Source organism: Elaeis guineensis, chromosome 12 (genome assembly GCF_000442705.2).
Source record: "Elaeis guineensis isolate ETL-2024a chromosome 12, EG11, whole genome shotgun sequence".
NCBI classification, from domain to species: domain Eukaryota; kingdom Viridiplantae; phylum Streptophyta; class Magnoliopsida; order Arecales; family Arecaceae; genus Elaeis; species Elaeis guineensis.
The window spans coordinates 53,741,169-53,765,612 of record NC_026004.2 but is presented as its reverse complement, the minus strand read 5'-3'; positions in this window follow the sequence as shown (position 1 = coordinate 53,765,612).

Genomic DNA, 24,444 nt, shown 5'->3' with positions numbered 1-24,444 from the left:
ACTCCAGCCGAACTTCGGCCGACAGGCCTAGGCCCACTGGTAGGCCACAATAATGGCCACGGTTCTGCTCCACTCTCTATGGCGGACCCTACGCAACTCCATTACTCCCTGGCAGGCCCTAATAATGGCCATGATCCTACTCCACTTCCTGCGATGGATACCGCGTGATTCTCCCATTCTCTGGCAAGTCGCGACAACGGATGCCGCTCCGCTCTCCGTGGCAGACTCCACGTGGCTCACCCCGATGATAGCCACGGGTCCACTCCACTACTCTCCGCAACAAACTCCTCCTAACTCTGGGTGGCCCACTACCAGACGGTTATAGACATCGCCATCAGTTTGTTGCCCCCTCCGCCTATAAAAGGGAGACCCCAGATACGTTATTCTCTAAGCTCTCATTTTTACCTAGAAACTCTGCTAAAATTTCCGTTCGAGCACTCCATTTTTGTTGAGGCAGAGAACTGACTTGAGCGTCGGAGGGTCTTGTCGAAGCAACCCCACCTCTGATTTAGACTTCTTTTGCAGGTCCCGACGGCGACCGCAACTCCCTCGACTCTAGCTTCTCCGACGCAAGTAGATTTTTGCACCAACAAGATTGACACTAGAGGAAGGGGCCTGAACCTTCACAGTACCCTTGTTCTTAAAGGAGCGCTCAACGGGATTGCCCCCGGGCATCTTTTCCGGTGCCCTCCCCTCCTTCCTCCACTTGGTCATTGCCCGATGCCTCCCCGTAAGGCATCCACACGGCGATCCACGGCCTCCGTGGCCAGATCTCAGGCTCTGGCCTCACCTCCAGTTTTCCAGCCTCCTCCTCCACCTCCGGCAATGGCGATTAGCACGGAGCAATTTGATCTGCTGGCACAGCAGGTCAGAGGCCTCACCGAAGCTGTGCAGGCCATGCAGCAGTAGCAGCAGCCGCAGACATCAGTGCACCTGGAAAGAGTGTCACCGAAACACCAGAATCCGATGGTGGGGCGGGCCACTTGGGCCAGCCGCTCCATTTTTCCAGGGAAGATGAACCCGAGGGTGGAGAGCCCTCAATCGGATCACGACTCCACCCCTAGAAAATCCCTGCCCCCATTCTGCCAAAGGACACTCGAGACCCGAAGTCGAGAGGATTTCCTAGATTGGAGACTCCAGGAGATAAACCGGTGGATCGAGGAACTCCACCACGCTCCCCCCGTTAATGGTGGGGATATTTGTACTGACCCTCCCTTTTCTCAAATGATCATGCAGGAACCGATCCCGCCAAACTTCAAACTCCCCCAGTTCGAAAGCTACGACGAGACTTCGAACCTGGTTGATCATCTGGAGGCCTTCCGAATGATGATGCTGCTTCATGGCGCACCCGACGCCATTCTATACTGAACCTTCCCATCCACCTTGAAGGGAGCAGCGAGAAACTGGTACTCGATGCTAAAGTCGGGTACCATCTTTTTCTTCGATCAGATGAGCCACCAATTTGTGGCCCATTTTGTCATCAGCCGGCACCCTTGAAAGGGTTCGGAGTCCCTCATTAATATCAAGCAGAGGGAGGGGGAGTCCATTCGGGCCTACATCAACCGTTTCAATGTCGCAGTGCTGGAGGTCCGAAATTTAGATCAATCGGTAGCAATGGCCGCTCTGAAGGGCGGCCTCCAGAAGAATGACCTTTTGTTCTCCCTGGAGAAGAAGTACCCCAGAGATTTTGCCGATTTGTTGGCTCGGGCTAAAGGGTACGCCCGAGTGGAGGAAGCCTTCAAAATGAAGGATGAGGAGACTGCGAGAGAGTGGCAGGTGGGAGACTCGAGTAAGCCCACAGTCGAAAAAAGATTGAGAGAAGCTCGGCCGTGTTCTCGATCCCCTCCTGGGCACAAGCGTGTCCACACTCCTCCTCAGGTATGTAGGCAAAGAAGTCCGGATCGTGGGGTTCGACGGGGTTCTCCATCGGGAAGATTTCGCAACTATGCCCCCCTCAATGCCTCGAAGACCCAGGTACTGATGGAGGTCAGGGAGCAGCTCCCTAGGCCAGAGAGGATGCGCACACACCCTGGAAAGTGCAACCCCAATAAGTTCTGTCTCTACCACCGCAACTACGGCCACAACACGGAGGAATGCATCCAACTTTGAGATGAGATCGAGGAGCTCATCCGGCGAGGTCAACTCGATAGGTTCATTCGACGCCGGTCTGAGGGTAGACAAAATCGGCCAAGGGCCCTGCTGCAACCTGAATCGCCAAGGAGGGAGGAGCAGCCCGGAGATCGGCCTCCAATCGGGACCATCGACTCCATCACCGGAGGGCCTCGAGGGGGAGCAGACCTCCCACAACCATGGAACTCGAGAAACCTATAAATGTACTACTCACAACTTTGCTTCGAATCAAAATTCCTTTCGACTTTGCATATCTTTCCCTTTCGGCATGGACTTGTTACGATTGGGGGCGACCCCTTCAAACAATTAAAACAAGGTCATGTTAGGAACAGGAGGAGAACCTCATCCTAACATGAGCAAAATGAAAGTCCGATTATCTTAAGGTTGGACCGGGGGAGAGGCCCATATAATGGCCCTTGAGTGCCCCCATAGCCATGTTAGGGACAGGAGGAGAACCTCGCCCTAACATGAGCAAAGTCAAAGGCCCGATTCTTTTAGACTAGATGGGGGAGAGGCCCTACAACGTCCTTATGCACCCCCACGGCCACGTCAGGGATAGGAGGAGGACCTCACCCTAACGTGAGCAAAGTCGAAGGCCCGGTTCCTCTTAGATTGGATGGGGGGAGAGGCCAAACTGCGCCCACATGTGCCCCCACAACCTTGTTAGGGATAGGAGGAGAACCTCGCCCTAACATGAGCAAAGTCAAAGGCCCGATTCTTTTAGACCAGATGGGGGGAGAGGCCAAATAGCAACCACATGAGCCCCCACAGCCTTGTTTGGGACAGGAGGAGAACCTCGCCCTAACATGAGCAAAGTCGAAGGCCCGATTCTTTTAGACCAGATGGGGGGAGAGGCCCTTGCGATGACCCTTATGTGCCCCCACAGCCCCGTTGGGAACAGGATGAGAACCTCATCCTAATCTAAGCTGAGGTCGACTACATCAAGAACAGAAGGAGAACCTCATCCCGACGATGATAAAAACTCAACCACCCAACAAAATGGGATAAAGGGAAAAGTTCCCCCCATGGCACCTCTACGCTTCCACGCAACCCCTCAAAAAGCAAGGGGAGGATCCTCACTCGAAGAGAAGAGGAAAATTAAAAAGGAAAGCGATGAATTACGCCAGCAACAGATGAAAAGCAAACCACACCAAAGTCCTAAGGAACCTCATCTCAACAAAGATGGGAAGTTCCTACCAAACATCCCCGGCCTCTAAGAAGGCTCTCGACACAGGTCAAGAAAATAGTGACACCTTCGAGATAATGCGGAGTTTGGATCACCAAGCTCGAGCCTACGGCCATGGATGACAAGAAAAGCAAGTCAGCATAGCGACGGCTGGACACCTTCAAATGATGTCAACGTCGGACAAGTCATAAGACAAGAGAAGTTCGATGGGCGACGATTCAATACAATACATGGATGAGGTAACACGAAATCTCCTTTTTATTCCATTTGCAAAATGTACACCATGAAGCCCAGAAGGCCAAAGGAAGAAAAGCAAAACGACGAGAGCAAGACAAAACAACAAAAGAGAAAATGTATGCATGGAAAGACGGAAGGCCAAAAAGAGCCCTAGGGAAGCTCTGCTCCCTCCGATCTTGAATTATCTGCTTCACCCCTTATCCAGGACTGCCTCAGATTTTCAACTTCTTCTTCTAGCTCTCTCTTTTTCAGCAGCGCATCCTGGAGTGCCCGACGGAGTCGCTGGCTTTCGTTCTCCACCTCTCGATGCCTCTTCCTCAGGACCTCGGATTCTGCCTCAGCATCCTTGACGGCCTGCTGCTCACATGCCAGCTGAATCTTCAATTACTGTAGCTCAGCCGTCCTCTCCCCAAGGGCGACAGAAAGCCCTTCTGTAGTTCTTCTTAGGGATTGGAGTTCATTGGAATCCCGAGAGGAAGCGAGCTGAGCCCTGTTCGCCAACTGCCCTTGAAGACGGGCGACTTCGTCGGTCGCCGCCCTGAGTCTCCCTTTATATTCATCCACCTGCCTGCACCAGCCGGCTCGATGCACGTCGTAGCTCACCTCGGCATCTTGAAGCTACTGCTGAAGGTCGGAGACCTTCTTCGACCACTCCCGGTCGCTGTCGGCCCGAGTCCAAAGTCGGGATGAACTTCCCTCCAGCTGGCCAATCCTCTCCCAGGCGGCTGACAGCTCCACCCTGAGGGAACTGATTTTGGCGGCTTGAGCCCAAATTTGATCGTTGGCACGCTTCTTGCATTCCTCAAGCTCCTTCTCAAAGTTCGCCTTCCTCCGACTGTACTCCATGATCCCCTTCACGTGGAGATTCCGAAAGTAGGTGGCCTCCATGGTGGCTTCGGAGTGACTCTCCCTCCACCTGCGAAACTCGTCTTCCATCTTCTTCGATCTTTTTGTTAGATGGAGGACTTCCTTCTTCAGCCGCTGGATTGTAGACTTCAGCGGAATCCCCTGAGGCAAGGGAAGCACTTCGGTAGGACGCTGCCATCGGGAAGTCAACGCGTTAAAACGCAGCTCATTACAAAGAAGTAGAAGGAAAAAAGAAAAAAAAAGAAGAGAAGAAAAGTCTCCCAAAAGGAGGAGACCACTTTTTATTGACTGAACATTTCTTGAAGACAAAGGAAATAAGAAAAATGGCAATAAAGGAAGAATACAAAGTTAGAGGTCTTGGACCTCTGGATCAACGGAGGGACTCGGCACCTCTGGGGGGTGGACCGCGGTGGCTGCAGCGGTGGTGGAGGGTCTGGCTTCATCCTCGGATGCCTCATCCAAGAAGCTGAAGTCGAGCTCGGGGAATTTCACGACCATCTTCTCCTGGCAGAGCTCGAACCCTTTGTTGAATGCGGCTTGGCCGAACTCAACCTCAACTTCTTCATTTCGGCGGAAGTCTTGAACTCCTCCACCGCTTGACTCCTGGCCTCCGAGACCAGGGTCGGGATCTGTTCTGCCATGTTGGCGACCTTGACCTCCGCCCTCCTCACCATCTCCTCCAGGTCAGCCTTCTGTTCCGTCGAGGTCTGTCTCTCCCTCTCAAGCGCCTCTCGGAGACCGGCCACCTCGAGGGCCATTTCCTTAAGGCGGGCAGCCTCGGCCTGCTGACCTTCCACCACCTTGTTTGTCATCTCGATGTTGGTGAGGAGTTGATGCCCGAGCTGCAAGGGCAACAGGAGAGCCAGAATGAGAGCTGAGAAGTTAATTAAATGAAGAAGCAAAAGGAAAAAGGGGGACGAATCTACTTACCTCGAGGAAGGCCCCCAGCGAGTCCCAGACTCGTTGTGTAGGATCGATGCGGATGATCCTCTAGACAACTTCGGGCAGCGAGCACCCGTCTACCAGCTTTTTTATCAGATCCCTATCACTAAAGGGATCATCCCCCAGCTCCTCTTCAGAGCCACGGGACTCTTCAGTGGCAGTCCGACGACTACCGACCCGACGGGCCAAGGTCTTCCTCCTCTTCCTCCTCTCACCCCCTGGCACCTCCTCAGGATGGGTCTCCGAAGCGGGGACCTTGGTAGGAGAACTCAAACTCCTCGAGGAAGCCCGGGCGGTGGGATGCTCGGTATCTGGAAGGACGTCAGCAGCTGAGGTCGCCCGGGCGGGCGCGATCGAACTCGTCCCCTCCGCTCTGGCCCTCTTCGCCGGCCCGGAGGCCGCGGCGCCCTTTCTTTTGAGAGCCTTCAGGCCCCTGGCAAGCATCTGTGCTTCTTCGACGTCCATGCCTAAAAAAAAAAAAAAAAAAGAGAGAAAGAGAAAAGAAAAGGAAGGCATGAAAAAAAAGAAAAGAAGAGAGAAAAAAAAAAGAAGAAAAAGAAGGGAAGAGATGAAATACTGGCGGGATCTAGGGGGCTCAGACCGATGTTGAACAGAAACTGCTCCTTCAGGAGGTTGGGGAGAGAAGGAGTTGGATATTTGAGGAGTTTCTGAGAGGCTTGATGGTCGTCTCCCCCCAGGCTGGGCGCCCGGCGGACGGAGTCCCTCAGAGAGCCCCAAGGGGACAACTCTAGCCTCAAGGTCGGGCATCGGACATAAAGAAACTTTCCCTTTCAGTTGTGGATAGAAGAAGGAGCACCCTTCAGTAACCCCTTCCTACCAAACTGAGGGGAGAAGTACCACCAATCCTTCATCGAGGGATGACGCTTGAAGGTGTAGAAGTATCTAAAAAAAGAAAGGGTGGGTTGGACTTCGACTACATGACAAAAAGAGAGGAACCCTATCAAAAACCTAAATGAGTTCGGTGCAACCGAAGCCAGAGAAATATCTAGGAACCGGAAAAGGGCAATGATGAAAGGCGGCAGAGGAAGCTGGAGTCTGGCACGGAAGGCCTCTTGGTACAGGCAGAAGTGGCCGGGGGGAGGGGCACTTGCCCGGTCGAACGGGTCAGGAAGTTCCAGTTCATACTCCAGAGGAACCCCATACTGAACTCTTATCAGATGGAGTTCGTCCGGAGTCAAAGAACATGGAATGGCATCCGGTGCAAAAATCGGATGAGGTTCGGCTCTACCTACCGATTCATCTACCGCCTGAGGACTCTGGGAGACCGAGACAGACGAACTCCTAGAGCCGCTAGAAGAAGAACCCCTGGAAGACATCTAGGAGTCTGGACAAAGTCTGCCTGTAGCTGGAGTCGGAGACAAGATCTGGCTCCCGTAGGAGTCCAGTCGAAGTCCACCTGCAATCAAGGTCAGGGATGAAGTCCGGCTCCCGTAGGAGTTCGGACAGAGTTTACGTGCAAGTGAAGTCATGGGCGGAGCTCGGCTCCCATAGGAGTTCGGGTGAAGCCTTCCCGCAATCGAGGTCGAGGATGGAGCCCGGCTCCCATGGGAGTCCGGGCGAAGCCTTCCAGCATTTGAGGTTGGGGACGAAGTCCGGCTCCCGTAGGAGTCCGGGCTGAGATCTGGTAGTTGTAGGAATCTACCGTTGGAGAAGTTCAGCCGTCGGCGGAGTCCAGAGTAGTTCGGATTGGAGTTGAACCTGGCTGGAAGAAGTCTGGAAGGGATTCGGGGAGCAGTTGATAGTCGTAGAAAGTCGACTGTTGGCGGAGCTTAGTGAGCGCTCGGGGCGGTTTAATAGATAACTGGGGGAACTCAAGTCGAAGAAGCTCGGGTGGTGTAGTGGGAGTTCGTCCATCGGGGAAATTCAGTCAGCACTGCGGGAATCCGGCTGTTGGAGAAGTCCGGGGAGATACCATCTACGGTCGAACGTCGGAGGAGTCTCGGGAGGGGCAATCCTGTTAAGAACTTCGGTTGAGGGTTTTTTATACCCAACACCAGTCCCCCTACTTTCGAGTTCGAATTTTGAATGAAGGAAGTACAGAAAGATTGTCACAGCCGAAGTTGCTCACTCGATGCCCACGCACGATCGTCCTCAGATATTTTAGCATTTAATGCGTGTGCGTCGGAGTCTTTTCAAATCGAGGCGATCCGAAGAGGCCCTTTTGGAACCTGCAGTGGAATGGTGCTCGAGGCGTGGCACAATAAAGGCACTGTCAGCCGTCTGCCACTTTTTAACTGCCCACTGTGGTGAGTGGGACACGCGGTGAAAAGAGACCGGTCAGAGGGGATTCGCAATCGTCATTATGCCAGATCTCAGGGCCTATTTAAACCCTCACCCCTCCTCCAAGAGTCCCGCTCTATCTGACGGTCTCATTCTGGCATCCTTCTTCTTCCTGAGAACTTTGATTTTTTTCAGTGCCCCTTCCCAGCCTTAGGCGTTCCTCGAGCCGTCTCCTTTCTGTACCTTCATACTTCTTCAAATTATAGGAACCAGATCTAAGGTTTCAGGGTTAGATCTTGAAACTTTTTCAAGATCATACAGCAGAAGACTAAAATAAATCAAAATTTATTTTCTAAAACCAGAGAATCTCTAGATCTAAGATCCTATTACATAATTATTACATAGCATTAAATCAAAAATTAAAATATATAAATATAGCATGAACTACATGTTGATCATATCAACATGTTTTTATACCACATCTAATGTATGTATTAAACAATAGATCAGATCTATTACCTTGCAAGTTAGATGCTCTAACCTCGCTGATCCGGGCTTAAAGATGATGTTGCAAGATGCACATGCATCCAGCCTCTAGGAGTCGTCCACACGAGCCCACAAATCTCGATCAGAAGTCTTGCTTCAGGAAATCAGCACAGTATGCTAGTACTGCGCTGATCCTTCTTTGATGGTTGATCAGGTGCCTCCTTCTTCTTGATTTGGACTCTTCAAAAGATGGAAAGTAGAAGGAGGAGTTTCAGATCTGAGACGCTCTCAGGAAACTCAAGATAGAGGGAGGAAAGATATGAAAACAAAAACCCTAGAAGAAGACCCTCTTCTTCTTCACGTTTTTCTCTCTAAACACCCTAACTTGCATCTTTTATATCTCCATGACCCAAACATATTTCTCTCTGATTTTTGGATAACACAAAGGTCTCTCAAATATCCGACTTCATCTAAACTTTCACAAAGAAAGTCGTCTTATATAGAGAGATATGATAGAGTCCTTGTCTAGGTCAAACACCTAGTCAAGGCTTATCCAAACATGGCAAGTTAAGGGATGCCCAACTCTTGAGAACCTCCTTCATATTTTCATGCATGGATCACCATAAAAGGGTGCACAATGTATACCCTAAAAGCCATAAAAATTCTAAAAAAAATTTGGATAAATTCGGTGCAAAATTGAAAGAGTTTTAGATTTCTAAAACTCTATCTCATAGAATTCGAAATCCAAACTTATTCCTTTTAGATTTGATCCAAACCACCTTCCATGTAAGAAAGAAGAGAGGAGACCTTTTGTGAATGTGGGAGAGATCTGGGAGAGGGCTTTTGTCACACAAAATAAGTGGAGATGGGCGTTGAATAAGAGAGAGGGCGTGGAGAAGGCTTATGTGGCGCAAGGTGGAATCCTAGTCTTACTAGGATTCTGTCTTATGACTTGTTTTAATTTGGTTTCCCAAACCAAATCAAATCAAAATTAGATCAACCCAATTAAAATAGGTCTTAACCCAATTAAAAACCTAATTTAATTAGATTAAATTAGATTTAAATCTGATTTAATTTTCTAATCAAATTAGAAATTAGATTGACCCAAGTCCTAGTTGAACTAGGACTAGTTTTTCCTTGCACTTGGCTTATCCAATAAACCAATTGGACTTGATCTAATCAAGCCAAAACTAAATCTAATTAAATTATATTTAATTAGACTTAATCTCAGCCCATTGGCTTAATCAAATTAAGCCAATTAGCAATCGAATTGCTAATCGATCTTCCTGCAACACTTGCACTGGGTTAAATATCAATCATATTGATCATTTAACCCTAGAACAATTCTTAATCGTTGATCAACCATCCGATCGAATCATAAACTCTAATGTGTGTGACCTCATAGGTCCAAACCTAAGCCGGTAGTACAGAAATAAATTTTTGTACCAATCGAAGTGACCATCTAGCAATGGTACCCGACGATCGGATAGGTCGAATGTGTAGAACAACATCCTTAGAACCCATGCGGATATAGTTTTCATATAATTCATCTCCTTGACCAAAATAATCATAGGACACCCCAGAGTTTAACTGTCAACTCTGATTAGGTTGTCCACATTGTATTTCAAAATATCAAATCCATCTGATGGATTACCCTGGCCAAGGTTTTGCTAAATTGAAATACAGCGACTCATTCTTCTCCAACTCTTGGAGTGGTCAATCCCATCTCGATCACACTCTGACTTCGCAAGTACTTGACTGTGCCCAGAAGCCTTCCATCCCTAAATTAGAAATTCAGTTAGTCCAGTACCAAAGCACAGTGAGTTGCTTGCAAGTCACTGAGGCGATCTCAGGTCTAAGGGACACTTATACCTATATCCCATCAGAGACATTCTCGACAGCAGAATACTCTGGAGTTGGTCATGTTCAATGATGATGTACCCTTACATCTCACCTGTATGCCATACCAGTGTCTCCACACTCCTTGGTTAAGAGGACAACCAACCCATATGGCTTACAGTGACCTATACTCGATAGAAGCTGTCGTCCTTATTAACAGCTTATCATTTGATCGTGAACAGTTTTAAGGACTAATCGATAAATCCTCTTTTTATCGATCTTAAATAGTCCTAAGGACTTCATCATAACAACGGAGTTCATTAGAAGATGAAAGCTTATGATGAAAATACCAAATATATTTTATTTATTAACAAATCAATTACAATACTTGATTGCTCAACCGTCAACAACTTGACGATTGACTTTTTGGGACACATTTCCCAACAACTCCCACTTATCCTAAAGCCACTCAGCACAGTATCTAATACCCATCTTCGACTTGTGGTTGTCGAACTCCTTTATCGCCAGGGCTTTAGTGAAGGGGTCGGCCAGGTTCTCCTTTCCGTCGATCTTCTGAAGGTCGACGTCACCTCGATCCACGATCTCCCAGACCAGGTGGAAGTGACGCAAGATGTGCTTCGTCCGCTGATGTGCTTTGGGTTCCTTCGCCTGAGCTATGGCACCAGTGCTGTCGCAGTAGAGCAGGACTGGACCATCGAGGGAGGGTGCTACTCCGAGCTCGTTGATAAATTTCCTCAGCCACACAGCTTCCTTCGCGGCATCTGATGCTGTGATGTACTCCGCTTCACAAACAGAGTCTGCCACAGTATGCTGCTTGGAACTCTTCCAGCAGATGGCTCCACCATTCAGAGTAAAGATATAACCCGACTCACTCCTACGGTCATCATGGTCAGATTGGAAGCTGGAGTCTGTGAACCCCACAAGTTTCAGATCTGACTCGCCATAAACCAACCATTGGTCCTTAGTATTTCTCAAATACTTAAGGATGACTTTAACCACTTTCCAGTGGTTTTCTCCAGGATCAGATTGGTATCTACTCACTACTCCTAGTGAGTATGCCACATCTGGTCTTGTACATGTCATGGCGTACATGATAGATCCCACGACTGAAGCATATAGGACTCTACTCATACGCTCTCTCTCTTCAGGAGTTGTCAGATAATCGTTCTTAGAGAGAGAAATTCCTTGGCCTATCGGTAGATAGCCCTTCTTGGAATTCTCCATGCTGAACCTCTTCAGCATAGTGTCTATGTACATGGACTGGGATAACCCAAGCATCCTTTTAGATCTATCCCTATAGATCTTCATCCCTAGGATATAGGATGCTTCACCCAAGTCCTTCATGGAGAACTGTGATGACAACCAAACTTTTATTCCCTGTAGTGCGGGGATGTCATTCCCGATTAAGAGAATGTCATCCACGTACAAGATAAGGAATACCACAACTGGACCATTTGCCCATTTATAGATGCAGTGCTCTTCTCCATTCTTAATGAAGCCATACGTTTTGATCACCTTATCAAAATGCATGTTCTAACTCCGAGAAGCTTGCTTCAATCCATAAATGGATCTCTGAAGCTTGCACACCTTGGACTCATCTGTGGATGTAAACCCCTCAGGTTGTATCATATACACCTCTTCGGTCAGCTCTCCATTCAGGAAAGCTGTCTTTACATCCATCTGCCAGATCTCATAATCTAGATGGGCAGCTATTGCAAGCATTATCCGAATGGATTTGAGCATTGCCACAGGAGAAAATATCTCGTCATAGTCAATACCATAATGCTGACGATACCCTTTGGCTACCAGACGGGCTTTATAGGTCTCCACCTTTCCGTCTGCACCCCTCTTCCTTTTGAAGACCCATTTACACCCAATGGGTTTAACCCCTTCAAGTGGGTCAACCAATGTCCATACATCGTTGACCTTCATGGACTCCATTTCGAATTTCATGGCTTCAAGCCATTTCTCAGAATCAGGTCTCTGCATTGCATCCATATAGGTGATCGGATCTTCATTATTCTCATCAAGTTCGATGGGATCACCGTCCCTGATCAAGAAACTATAGTATCTGTCCGGTTGACAGGGTACTCTACCAGATCGCCTTAATGGTGCAGGTACATTGGGCTTCGGATATGATCTAATCATATCAGACTCAGATTCAGCTATTGGTGTCGGTCCTTCTACCTGTTAAACTTCATCAAGTTCAATCTTAGAGGCAACGGTTCCTTCACCAAGAAACTTCTTTTCTAAAAGGATTGTCTTAAGGCTGACGAACACCTTTTGTTTATCAGCATGGTAGAAAAAATATCCTTTTGTCTCTTTGGGGTACCCTATGAATGAGCATTTGTCAGACCTAGGTCCAAGTTTGTCTGTGACTAATCGTTTGACATAGGCCGGGCACCCCCAGACCCTAAGATGTGAAAGTGCTGGCTTACGTCCCGTCCATATCTCATATGGAGTCTTAATTACAGACTTACTTGAAACCCTATTTAACAGATAACAAGCCGATTCGAGTGCATATCCCCAGAAGGATATCGACAAGCTAGCAAAACCCATCATGGATCAGACCATGTCTAACAGAGTCTGATTCCTCCTTTCAAACACACCATTATGCTGTGGTGTTCCTGGAGGAGTCCATTGGGAGCGAATCCCATTCTCTCTTAGATATGTGAGAAACTCACTAGAAAGATATTCTCCTCTTCGATCAGATCGAAGAGTTTTAATACTCTTCCCGTTTGTTTTTCTACTTCACTTCGGAATCATTTGAACATTTCAAATGAATCCGATTTATGTTTCATTAGATAGACATATCCATATCGGGATAGGTCATCCATGAAAGTTATGAAGTAAAAATATCCACCTCTAGCACTGGTGCTCATGGGCCCGCATACATCAGTATGTACTAGGCCCAAGAGCTCAGTAGCTCTCTCTCACCTTTTTCAGTAAAAGGTGACTTGATCATTTTACCAAGAAGACAGGACTCACAGGTTGGAAGTGATTCACAATCACTGACTTCGAGGATTCCCTCTTGAGTCAACTTGTTTATTCTGTTCTTGTTTATATGACCTAGCCTACAGTGCCATAAGTAGATATCTGACACACTATCTCATCTAGGGTGCTTGCCAGTAGAATAAACTCTTATCAGGTTTGATCTTTTTGGTCTGGCTCTGCACAGATGTCCCAGCCTGAACTTGCACCTTCTTTATTTTCTTCTTCTTGTTCTTCTTTTCTTTCTCAAAGGATCGAGAACCAGAAGACAAACCTCCCACTAAGTTCACCGACTCCTTGTGAAGTTGGTGATCCTTCTCAAAGTTCTGAAGCAACCCCAGTAACCCATGGTAGTTCTCTTCAGGCTTTGTCATTCTATAATGAGTGAGGAATGAGAGATAAGACTTGGGCAACAAGTTCAGTATTGCATCTTTCTCAAGCTGCTCATGCAAGGAAAAGCCAAGCTTGCTCAATCGTTCCATCAGCTCGATCATGTACAATACATGATCAGTGACAGAGGCACCATCCTGCATTTTGGCGTTGAAGATGGCACTAGTCTTGTGCCTCTCCATGTCATCGGGTGTGCCAAAGGCATCCTCCAACACTTGAAACATGTCTTTTGGCTGAGCCGTCTCGAATCTGTGACTGAACTCGTCGCTCATGGCAGCCAGCATGATACAGCGCATCGTGGTCCGGTCACTGAGCCACTTCTGGTAAGTATCTCTGACTGTTCCACATGCATTGACAGCTGGCTCCTCAGGTACAGGATCCATTATCACATATAGGATCCGTTCATGCTCCAGGACTATCTTCAACTTTCGATACCAGCTACCGAAGTTGGATCCCACCAACTTATCATTGTCCAACAATGATCGGAGCGATAGGGAAGTGGCCATATTTGCACAAAGGAGAACCATAACCTAATTAGTAATTGATTCATTAAACCTAAAGATTTGGACTTTAATCAAAAGGTTTCTCCCACTATTTTATTCGAATTGGTAGCCTCTACCTCCAATTCGAGGAATTACCCTAATTTCTTAGTGGGTACTAGAATCCACTTAGACTGCACACAAGCCCAACTTTGGTTGGCCAACCCATGTACATCTAAGGGTAGGTTCATAACCAATTGTTTCTCTAAATAATTTTTAGTAATTTTAATTTTGCCTCAGAAACCTAATCAGTAGGCTTTGGCCTCCACTGTAAGGATCTGTTAGGTCCAACCATTAACATGATCATACTTGGTGTATCTAACCAATGAATGATTAAGCCCAACTTTGGTTGGCTCACCTAACCACCATTAGAGAGACACTTCCAAGTCGTCATATGATGAGTGATAATTTCATTAGTCAACAAGCACCAGGCCTTTGGGTCTGCAATGATTATTGAGTTCATGGACTCATTATCAAACACCTTAATGGGAGGCTATGACTCAGTTATCTCTATAACTTTGTCATTTTAAGGACCTAATAATTTTAGAGGATTTAAATAATATAGAGGATGAGGTCAGATGAACCAGCTTATCATGATCCTCCCACTGGCTTCACCAAGTCAGCTTAAGGGAGACCATTAAAAGGGCTAGTCTATGAGCACCTAAATCAGTCACACTGATTTACCTAGCTGACATGGGTCAGCTCGAATAGTCAAGTGATCCGATCAAAACATAATTTCACCAAGAGGCCAGGTAAGTTCGATCAGTGGGAGGGTCTGCCAAAGCTTGCCTTAGATACCATCAGAAATGGCCAGGTAAGTGGGCTCCCAATTAAAAACCACCGGTCTGGTTTACCTTAGACACCAACTGGTTTAATTAGTTTCGATTAGATTAGCCTAACAGTTCATGCTAGACCACTTAGCCAAGAATCAAGTCCATTTGGTTCTCGTTAAAGACATGGACTTGACCAACTACAACTATTGTAATTGGTCTAGAGAATCCTTGACCTAATCTAAGACAACAATTGATTAGATTTAGTCAATTCTCTAATTAAGTCCATCTTTAATCTAACCATAGGTCTAACCCAATTAATGGACCTAATTTTCACTAACCCATTAACCCAATGTGTTATGGTTTGTGTCTTAGGTTCTTCAATTCACAATCCTAGAACCTAATCAAACAACTTCTTAATTCTTAATTAAGTTTTGGGCTGAGGGTTGGGTTCGGCTTTTCAAAAAATAATTTTTATATTTATAAAATAATTTTATAATATGATTCTACCAACCATATTACATGTTTGATTCATAATCAAGATGCAAGTGAAATAAACATGAAACTACTTTAGATCTAATCTAAACAGGTTCATGTAATTGAAACAGTTTCAACTTTAAACAATTTCTTTGCACAAAAATTATTAACAAAGAGATTTTATTTCAGATTTAAACATCTTTTAAATCTAATAAATCATAAATTTAATCTAGATCATATCTAAGAAATTTATGATTAAAGATAGATCTACACAAACTAGGACAACCTTTGCACTGTAAGGGGTAAACCTTACAGCAGGACAACCTTGCAGTTTGTGATTGATCTAAAATTTTAATTTTAGATTTAATAATCAGATTATAAATTAGATCTAATCTAAAAAATAATCTAAACATATATAAATAATCATGTAATAAAGAACCTAGGCTCTGATACCAATTGTAGGAACCAGATCTAGGGTTTCAGGGTTAGATCTTGAAACTTTTTCAAGATCATACAGCGGAAGACTAAAATAAATCAAAATTTATTTTCTAAAATCAGAGAATCCCTAGATCTAAGATCCTATTACATGATTATTACATAGTATTAAATTAGAAATTAAAATATATAAATATAGCATGAACTACATGTTGATCATATCAATATATTTTTATACCACATCTAATGTATGTATTAAACAATAGATCAGATCTATTACCTTGCAAGTTAGATGCTCTAACCTCACTGATCTGGGCTTAAGAATGATGTTGCAAGCCGCACATGTGTCCGGCCTTTAGGAGTCGTCCACACGAGCCCACAAATCTCGATTAGAAGTCCTGCTTCAGGAAATCAGCACAGTATGCTAGTACTGCACTGATCCTTCTTTGATGGTTGATCAGGTGCCTCCTTCTTCTTGATTTGGACTCTTCCAAAGATAGAAAGTAGAAGGAGAAGTTTCAGATCTGAGACACTCTCAGGAAACTCAAGATAGAGGGAGGAAAGATATGAAAACAAAAACCCTAGAAGAAGACCCTCTTCTTCTTCACGTTTTTCTCTCTAAACATCCTAACTTGCGTCTTTTATATCTCCACGACCCAAAGGTATTTCTCTCTAATTTTTGGAAAGAATAAAGGTCTCTCAAATCTCTGACTTCTAAAATTTCATAAAGAAACTCATCTTATATAGAGAGATATGATAGAGTCCTTGTCTAGGTCAAACACCTAGTCAAGGCTTATCCAAACATGGCAAGTTAAGGGATGCCCAACTCTTGAGCACCTCCTTCATATTTTCGTGCATGGATCACCAGAAAAGGATGCACAATGTATACCCTAAAATCCATAAAAATTCTAAAAAAAATTTGGATAAATTCGATGCAAAATTGAAAGAGTTTTGGATTTCTAAAACTCTATCTCATAGAATTCGAAATCCAAACTTATTCCTTTTAGATTTGATCCAAACCACCTTCCATGCAAGAAAGAAGAGAGGAGACCTTTTGTGAATGTGGGAGAGATCTGGGAGAGGGCTTTTGTCACACAAAATAAGTGGAGATGGACGTTGAATAAGAGAGAGGGCGTGGAGAAGGCTTATGTGGCGCAAGGTGGAATCCTAGTCTTACTAGGATTCTGTCTTATGACTTGTTTTAATTTGGTTTCCCAAACCAAATCAAATCAAAATTAGATCAACCCAACTAAAATAGGTCTTAACCCAATTAAAAATCTAATTTAATCAGATTAAATTAGATTTAAATCTGATTTAATTTTCTAATCAAATTAGAAATTAGATTGACCCAAGTCCTAGTTGAACTAAGACTAGTTTTTTCTTGCACTTGGCTTATCCAATAAACCAATTGGACTTGATCCAATCAAGCTCAAACCAAATCTAATTAAATCATATTTAATTAGACTTAATCTCAACCCATTGGCTTAATCAAATTAAGCCAATTAGCAATCGAATTGCTAATCGATCCTCCTGCAACACTTGCACTGGGTTAAATGTCAATCGTATTGATCATTTAACCCTAGAATGATTCTTAATCGTTGATCAACCATCCGATCGGATCATGAACTCTAATATGTGTGACCTCATAGGTCCAAACCTAAGTCAGTAGCACAGAAATAAATTTCTATACCAAGCGAAGTGACCATCTAGCAATGGTACCCGACGACCGGATAGGTCGAATGTGTAGAACAACATCCTTAGAACCCATGCGGATATAGTTTTCATATAATTCATCCCCTTGACCAAAATGATCATAGGACACCCCAGAGTTTAACTGTCAACTCTGATCAGGTTGTCCACGTTGTATTTCAAAATATCAAATCCATCTGATGGATTACCCTGGCCAAGGTTTTGCTAAATTGAAATACAGCGACTCATTCTTCTCCAACTCTTGGAGTGGTCAATCCCATCTCGATCACACTCTGACTTCGCAAGTACTTGACTGTGCCCAGAAGCCTTCCATCCCTGAATTAGAAATTCAGTTAGTCCAGTACCAAAGCACAGTGAGTTGCTTGCAAGTCACTGAGGCGATCTCAGGTCTAAGGGACACTTATACCTATATCCTATCAGAGACATTCTCGACAGCATAATACTCTGGAGTTGGTCATGTTCAATGATGATGTACCCTTACATCTCACCTGTATGCCATACCAGTGTCTCCACACTCCTTGGTTAAGAGGACAACCAACCCATATGGTCTACAGCGACCTATACTCGATAGAAGCTATCGTCCTTATTAACAGCTTATCATTTGGTCGTGAACAGTTTTAAGGACTAATCGATAAATCCTCTCTTTATCGAACTTAAATAGTCCTAAGGACTTCATCATAACAACGGAGTTCATTAGAAGATGAAAATACCAAATATATTTTATTTATTAACAAATCAATTATAATACTTGGTTGCTCAACCGTCAACAACTTGACGATTGGCTTTTTGGGACACATTTCCCAACACGAATCGCCTAGGTTAGTCTCGGAACTCCTTCCTCTTTTTGTTCTTCCTCTTGTCGTTCGATCTTTCTTCCTCTTGCCCTGCGCCTCAGTCCCCCGGGACCTTGTCCGTGATTTTTTTCGATTTTTAGGGATTTCACTTCTATAAGTGGTCTTCGTGTGACTCTAGATGTCTTCCAGGGGTTCTTCTTTTAGCAGCTCTAGGAGTTCGTCTGTCTCGATCTCCCTGAGTCCTCAGGCGGTAGATGAACCGGTAAGTAGAGTCAAACCTCATCCAATTTTTGCACCGGATGCCATTCCATATTCTCTGACTCCGGACGAACTCCAACTGATAAGAGTTCAGTATGGGGTTCCTCCAGAGTACGAACTGGAACTTTCTGATCCATCCGATCGGGCAAGTGCCCCTCCCCCCGACTGCTTCTGCCTGTACCAGGAGGCCTTCCATGCCGGACTCTGGCTTCCTCTGCCGTCTTTCATCATTGTCCTTTTTTGGTTCCTGGATATTTCTTTGGCTTCGGTTGCACCGAACTCATTTAGGTTTTTGATAGGGTTCCTCTCTTTTTATCACGTAGTCGAAGTCCAGCCCACCCTTTCCTTGTTTAGATACTTCTACACCTTCAAGCGTCATCCCTCGATGAAGGATTGGTGGTACTTCTTCCCTCAGTTTGGTAGGAAGGGGTTACTGAAGGGTGCTTCTTCTTCTATCCACAACTGGAAGGGAAAATTTCTTTATGTCCGATGCCCGACCTTGAGGCTAGAGTTGCCCCCTTGGGGCTCCCTGAGGGACTCCGTCCACCGGGTGCCCAGCCTGGGGGGAGACGACCATCAAGCCTCCCAGAAACTCCTCAAATATCCAACTCCTTCTCTCCCCAACCTCCTGAAGGAGCAGTTTCTGTTTAACATCGGTCTGAGCCCCCTGGATCCCGCCAGTATTTCATCTTTCTCCTTCTTTTTTCTTCTTCTCTTTTTTTTTTTTACCTCTCTTCTTTTCTTCTTTTTCACGCCTTCCTTTTCTTTTCTCTTTCTCTCTTTTTTTTTTTACCTCTCTTCTTTTCTTCTTTTTCACACCTTCCTTTTCTTTTCTCTTTCTCTCTCTTTTTTTTTTTTTTAGGCATGGACGCCGAAGAAGCACAGATGCTTGCCAGGGGCCTGAAGGCTCTCAAAAGAAAGGGTGCTGCGGCCTCCAGGCTGGCAAAGAGGGCTAGAGCAGAGGGGACGAGTTCGGTCGCGCCCGCCCGGGCGACCTCAGCTGCCGACATCCTTCCAGATACCGAGCATCCCGCCGCCCAGGCTTCCCTGAGGGGTTTGAGTTCTCCTACCGAGGTCCCCGCTTCGGAGACCCATCCTGAGGAGGTGCCAGGGGGTGAGAGGAGGAAAAGGAGGAAGACCTTGGCCCACCGGGTCGGCAATCGCCGGGCTGCCATTGAAGAGTCCCGCGGCTCTGAAGAGGAGCAGGGGGATGATTTCTTTAGTGACAGGGATCTAATAAAAAAGCTGGTAGATGGGTGCTCACTGCCCGAAGTCGTCCAGAGGATCGTCTGCGTCGATCCTACACAACGAGTCTGGGACTCGCTGGGGGCCTTCCTCGAGGTAAGTACATTCGTCCCCCTTTTTCCTTTCGCTTCTTCATTTAATTAACTTCCCAGCCCTCATTCTGGCTCTCCTGTTGCTCTTACAGCTCGGGCATCAACTCCTCGCCAACATCGAGATGACAAACAAGGTGATGGAAGGTCAGCAGGCTGAGGCTGCCCGCCTTAAGGAAATAGCCCTCGAGGTAGCCGGTCTCCGAGAGGTGCTTGAGAGGGAGAGACAGACCTCGATGGAGCAGAAGGCCGACCTGGAGGAGATGGTGAGGAGGGTGGAGGCCGAGGTCACCAACATGGCAGAATAGATCCCGACCCTGGTCTCGGAGGCCAGGAGTCAAGCAGTGGAGGAGTTCAAGACTTCCGCCGAAATGAAGAAGTTGCAGGTTGAGTTCGGCCAAGCCACATTCAATAAAGGGTTCGAGCTCTGCCAGGAGAAGATGGTCGTGAAATTCTCTGAGCTCGACCTCAGCTTCTTGGATGAGGCATCCGAGGATGAATTCGGACCCTCCACCGCTGCAGCCGCCGCGGTCCACCCCCCAGAGGTGCCGAGTCCCTCCGTTGATCCAGAGGTCCAAGACCTCTAACTTTGTATTCTTCCTTTATTGCCATTTTTCTTCTTTCCTTTGTCTTCAAGAAACGTTCCGTCAATAAAAGTGGTCTCCTCCTTTTGGGGGACTTTTCTTCTCTTCTTTTTCTTTCTACTTCTTTGTAATGAGCTGCATTTTAACACGTTGACTTTCCGATGGCAGCATCCCGCCGAAGCGCTTCCCTTGCCTCAGGGAATTCCGCTGAAGTCTACAATCCAGCGGCTGAAGAAGGATGTCCTCCATCTAACAAAAAGGTCGAAGAAGATGGAAGGCGAGCTTTGCAGGTGGAGGGAGAGTCACTCCGAAGCCACCACGGAGGCCACCTACTTTCGGAATCTCCACGTGAAGGGGATCATGTAGTACAGCCGGAGGAAGGCGGACTTCACGAAGGAGCTTGAGGAACACAAGAAGAACGCCAGCGATCGAATTTGGGCTCAAGCTGCCAAGATCAGTTCTCTCAGGGTGGAACTGTCAGCTGCGCGGGAGAGGATTGGCCAGCTGGAGGGAAGTTCGTCCCGGCTCTTGGCCCGGGCCGATGGCGACCGGAAGTGGTCGAAGAAGGTCTCCGACCTTCAGCAGTAACTTCAAGATGTCGAGGTGAACTACGACGTGCATCGGGCCAGCTGGCGCAGGCAGGTGGATGAATATAAAGGGAGACTCAGGGCGACGACCGACGAAGTCGCCCGTCTTCGAGGGTAGCTGGCGAACAGGGCTCAGCTCGCTTCCTCTCAGCATTCCAATGAACTCCAATCCCTGAGAAAAACTGCAGAAGAGCTTTCTATCGCCCTTGGGGAGAGGATGGCCGAGCTGTAGCAATCGAAGATCTAGCTGGCATGCGAGCAGCAGGCCGTCAAGGATGCGGAGGCAGAATCTGAGGTCCTGAGAAAAAGGCATCGAGAGACGGAGAGCGAAAGCCAGCGATATCACCGAAGATACATGGAGATATTAATGAGAGAGAGAGAATTGGAAGCAGAAGTCAGACGTTTGAGAGATTCTCTGGCGAGGGTCGAAGCCGAAAGTCCGAGGTCGGAGGAAGCCGGGCCCCCTTAGGGCCCCTTTTTATCTTTCCATCCTCCCATGTATATATTTTTCTTCTGTTGTTTCGTCTTGTTCTTGTCATTTTGCTTTTCTTTCTTTAGCCTGCTGGGCTTTGTAGTGTATATTTTGTGAATGAAATGGAAAGGGGATTTTGTGTTATCTCGTCCACGTATTGTATTAAATTGTCACCTGCTGAACTTCTTTTGTCGTTTGACTTATCCGATGTTGACGTCATTTGGAGGTGCCCAATCATCGCCACGCTGATTTGCTTTTCTCATCATCCATGGCCGTAGGCTCGAGCTTGGTGCCCCGAACTCCGCATTACCTCGAAGGTGTCGCTGTCTTCTTGACCTGTGTCGAGAGCCTTCTTAGAGGCTGGGGATGTTTGGTAGGAACTTCCCATCTTTGTTGAGATGGGGTTCCTTAGGTCTTTGGTGTGGTTTGTTTTTTGTCTGTTGCCGGAGTAATTCGTCGCTCTCCTTTTTAATTTTCCTCCTCTTTTCGAGTGAGGGTCCCCCCCTTACTTTTTGGGGGTCGCGCAAAAGTGTAGAGGTGCCATTAAGGGGACTCTTCCCTTTATCCCATTTCATTGGACGGTCGAGTTTTTGTCATCGTCGGGATGAGGTTCTCCTTCTGTTCTTGACGTAGTCGATCTCAGCTTAGGTTAGGATGAGGTTCTCATCCTGTTCCCAACGGGGCTGTGGGGGCACATAAGGGTCGTTGCAAGGACCTCTCCCCCCTTTCGGTCTAAAAGAACCGAGCCTTCGACTTTGCTCATGTTAGGGCGAGGTTCTCCTCCTGTCCCTAACAAGGCTATGAGGGCGCATGTGGGCGCTGTTCGGTCTCTCCCCCCATCCGGTCTAAAAGAATCGGGCCTTTGACTTTGCTCATGCTAGGGTGAGGTTCTCCTCCTGTCCCTAGCATGGCTGTGGGGGCACATTAGGGTATTGTTCGGCCTCTCCCCCCATCCGATCTAAAAGAATCGGGCCTTTGACTTTGCTCATGCTAGGACGAGGTTCTCCTCCTGTCCCTAGCATGGCTGTGGGGGCACATTAGGGCGTTGTTCGGCCTCTCCCCCCATCCGGTCTAAAAGAACCGGGCCTTTGACTTTGCTCATGCTGGGGCGAGGTTCTCCTCCTATCCCTAGCATGGTCCAGGGGGCATTCGAGGGCCGTTATATGGGCCTTTCCCCCGATTCGATCTTGAAATAATCGGACTTTCATTTGGCTCATGTTAGGATAAGGTTCCCCTCCTGTTCCTAACATGACCTTGTTTTAATCGTTTGAAGGGGTCATCCCCAACAGATCCATGCCAAAAGGGAAAGACATGCAAAGTCGAAAGGAATTTAGATTCAAAGCAAAGTCGTGAGCGGTACATTTATAAGTTTTTCGAGTTCTGTGGTCGTGGAAGGTCTGCTCCTCCTTGAGGTCCTCCGGTGATGAAGTCGATGGTCCCGATTGGAGGCCGATCTCCGAGCTGCCCCTCCCTCCTTGGCAGTTCAGGTTGCGGCAGGGCCCTTGGCCGATCTTCTCTACCCTCAGGCTGACGTCGAATGAACCTATCGAGTCGACCTCGTCGGATGAGCTCCTCAACTTGTCTCAGAGCTGGATGCATTCCTCCGTGTCGTGGCCGTGGTCGTGATGGTAGAGACAGAACTTGTTGGGGTTGCGCTTCCCAGGGTGTGTGCGCATCCTCTCTGACCTGGGGAGCTGCTCCCTGACCTCCATCAGTACCTGGGTCTTTGAGGCATTGAGGGGGGTGTAGTTGCGGAATCTTCTCGGTGGGGAACCCCGCCGAACCCCGTGACCCGAACTTCTCTGCCTACGTACTCGGGGCAGAGTATGGACACGCTTGTGCCCAGGGGGGATCGAGAACGTGGCCGAGCTTCTCTCGGCCCTTTTTCGACTGCGGACTTACTCGAGTCTCCCGCCTACCGTTCTCTCGCAGTCTCCTCATCCTTCATTTTGAATGCTTCTTCCACTCGGGCATACCCTTCGGCCCGAGCCAACAGATCAGTAAAATCCCTGGGGTACTTCTTCTCCAGGGAGAACAAAAGGTCGTTCTTCTGAAGGATGCCCTTTAGAGCGACCATTACTACCGACTGGTCCAAGTTCCGGACCTCCAGTGCTGTGACATTGAAACGATTGATGTAGGCCCGAATGGACTCCCCCTCCCTCTGCTTGATATTAATGAGGGACTCCGAACCCTTCCGGGGGTGCCGACTGCTGACAAAATGGGTCATAAATTGGTGGCTCATCTGATCGAAGGAAAAGATGGTACCCGACTTCAGCATCGAGTATCAGTTTCTCATCGCTCCCTTCAAGGTGGATGGAAAGGCTTGGCATAGAATGGCGTCGGGTGCGCCATGAAGTAGCATCATCGTCCGGAAGGCCTCCAGATGATCAACCGGGTCCGAAGTCCCATCGTAGCTTTCGAACTGGGGGAGTTTGAAGTTTGGCAGGATCGGTTCCTGCATGATCATTTGAGAAAAGGGAGGGTCAGTGCAAATATCCTCACCTTGAGCAGGGGGAGCGTGGTGGAGTTCTTCGATCTGTCGGTTCATCTCCTGGAGTCTCCGGTCTAGAAAATTCTCTCGACTTCGAGTCTCGAGGGTCCTCTAGTAGAATAGAGGCAGGGATCTTCCAGGGGTGGAGTCATGGTCAGATTGGGGGCTTTCCACCCTTGGATTCATCTTTTCGGGAAAGATCGGGTGGCTGGCCCAAGTGGCCCATCCCGCCGTCGGATTTTGGAGTTCTAGTGATGCTCTTTCCGACCGCACCGATGCCTGCAGCTGCTGTTGCTACTGCATGGCCTGCACAGCTTCAGTGAGGCCTCTGACCTGCTGCACCAGCAGGTCGAATTGCTCCGTACCAACCGCTGCTGCCGGAGGAGGAGGTAGAGGCTGGGAGACTGGAGGTGAGGCCAGAGCCTGAGACCTGGTCGCGGAGGTCGTGGATCATCGTGTGGATGCCTTGCGGGGAGGCATCAGGTGAAGATCAAGTGGGGGAAGGAGGAGTGGACGTCGGGGAAGATCACCAGAGATGGTTTCGTTGAGCGCTCTTTTAAGAACAAGGGTACTACGAAGACACAGCCCCTTCCTCTAGCGCCAATCCTGTTGGTGCAAAAACCCGCTGGCACCGGAGAAGCTGGAGTCGAGGGAGTCGCGATC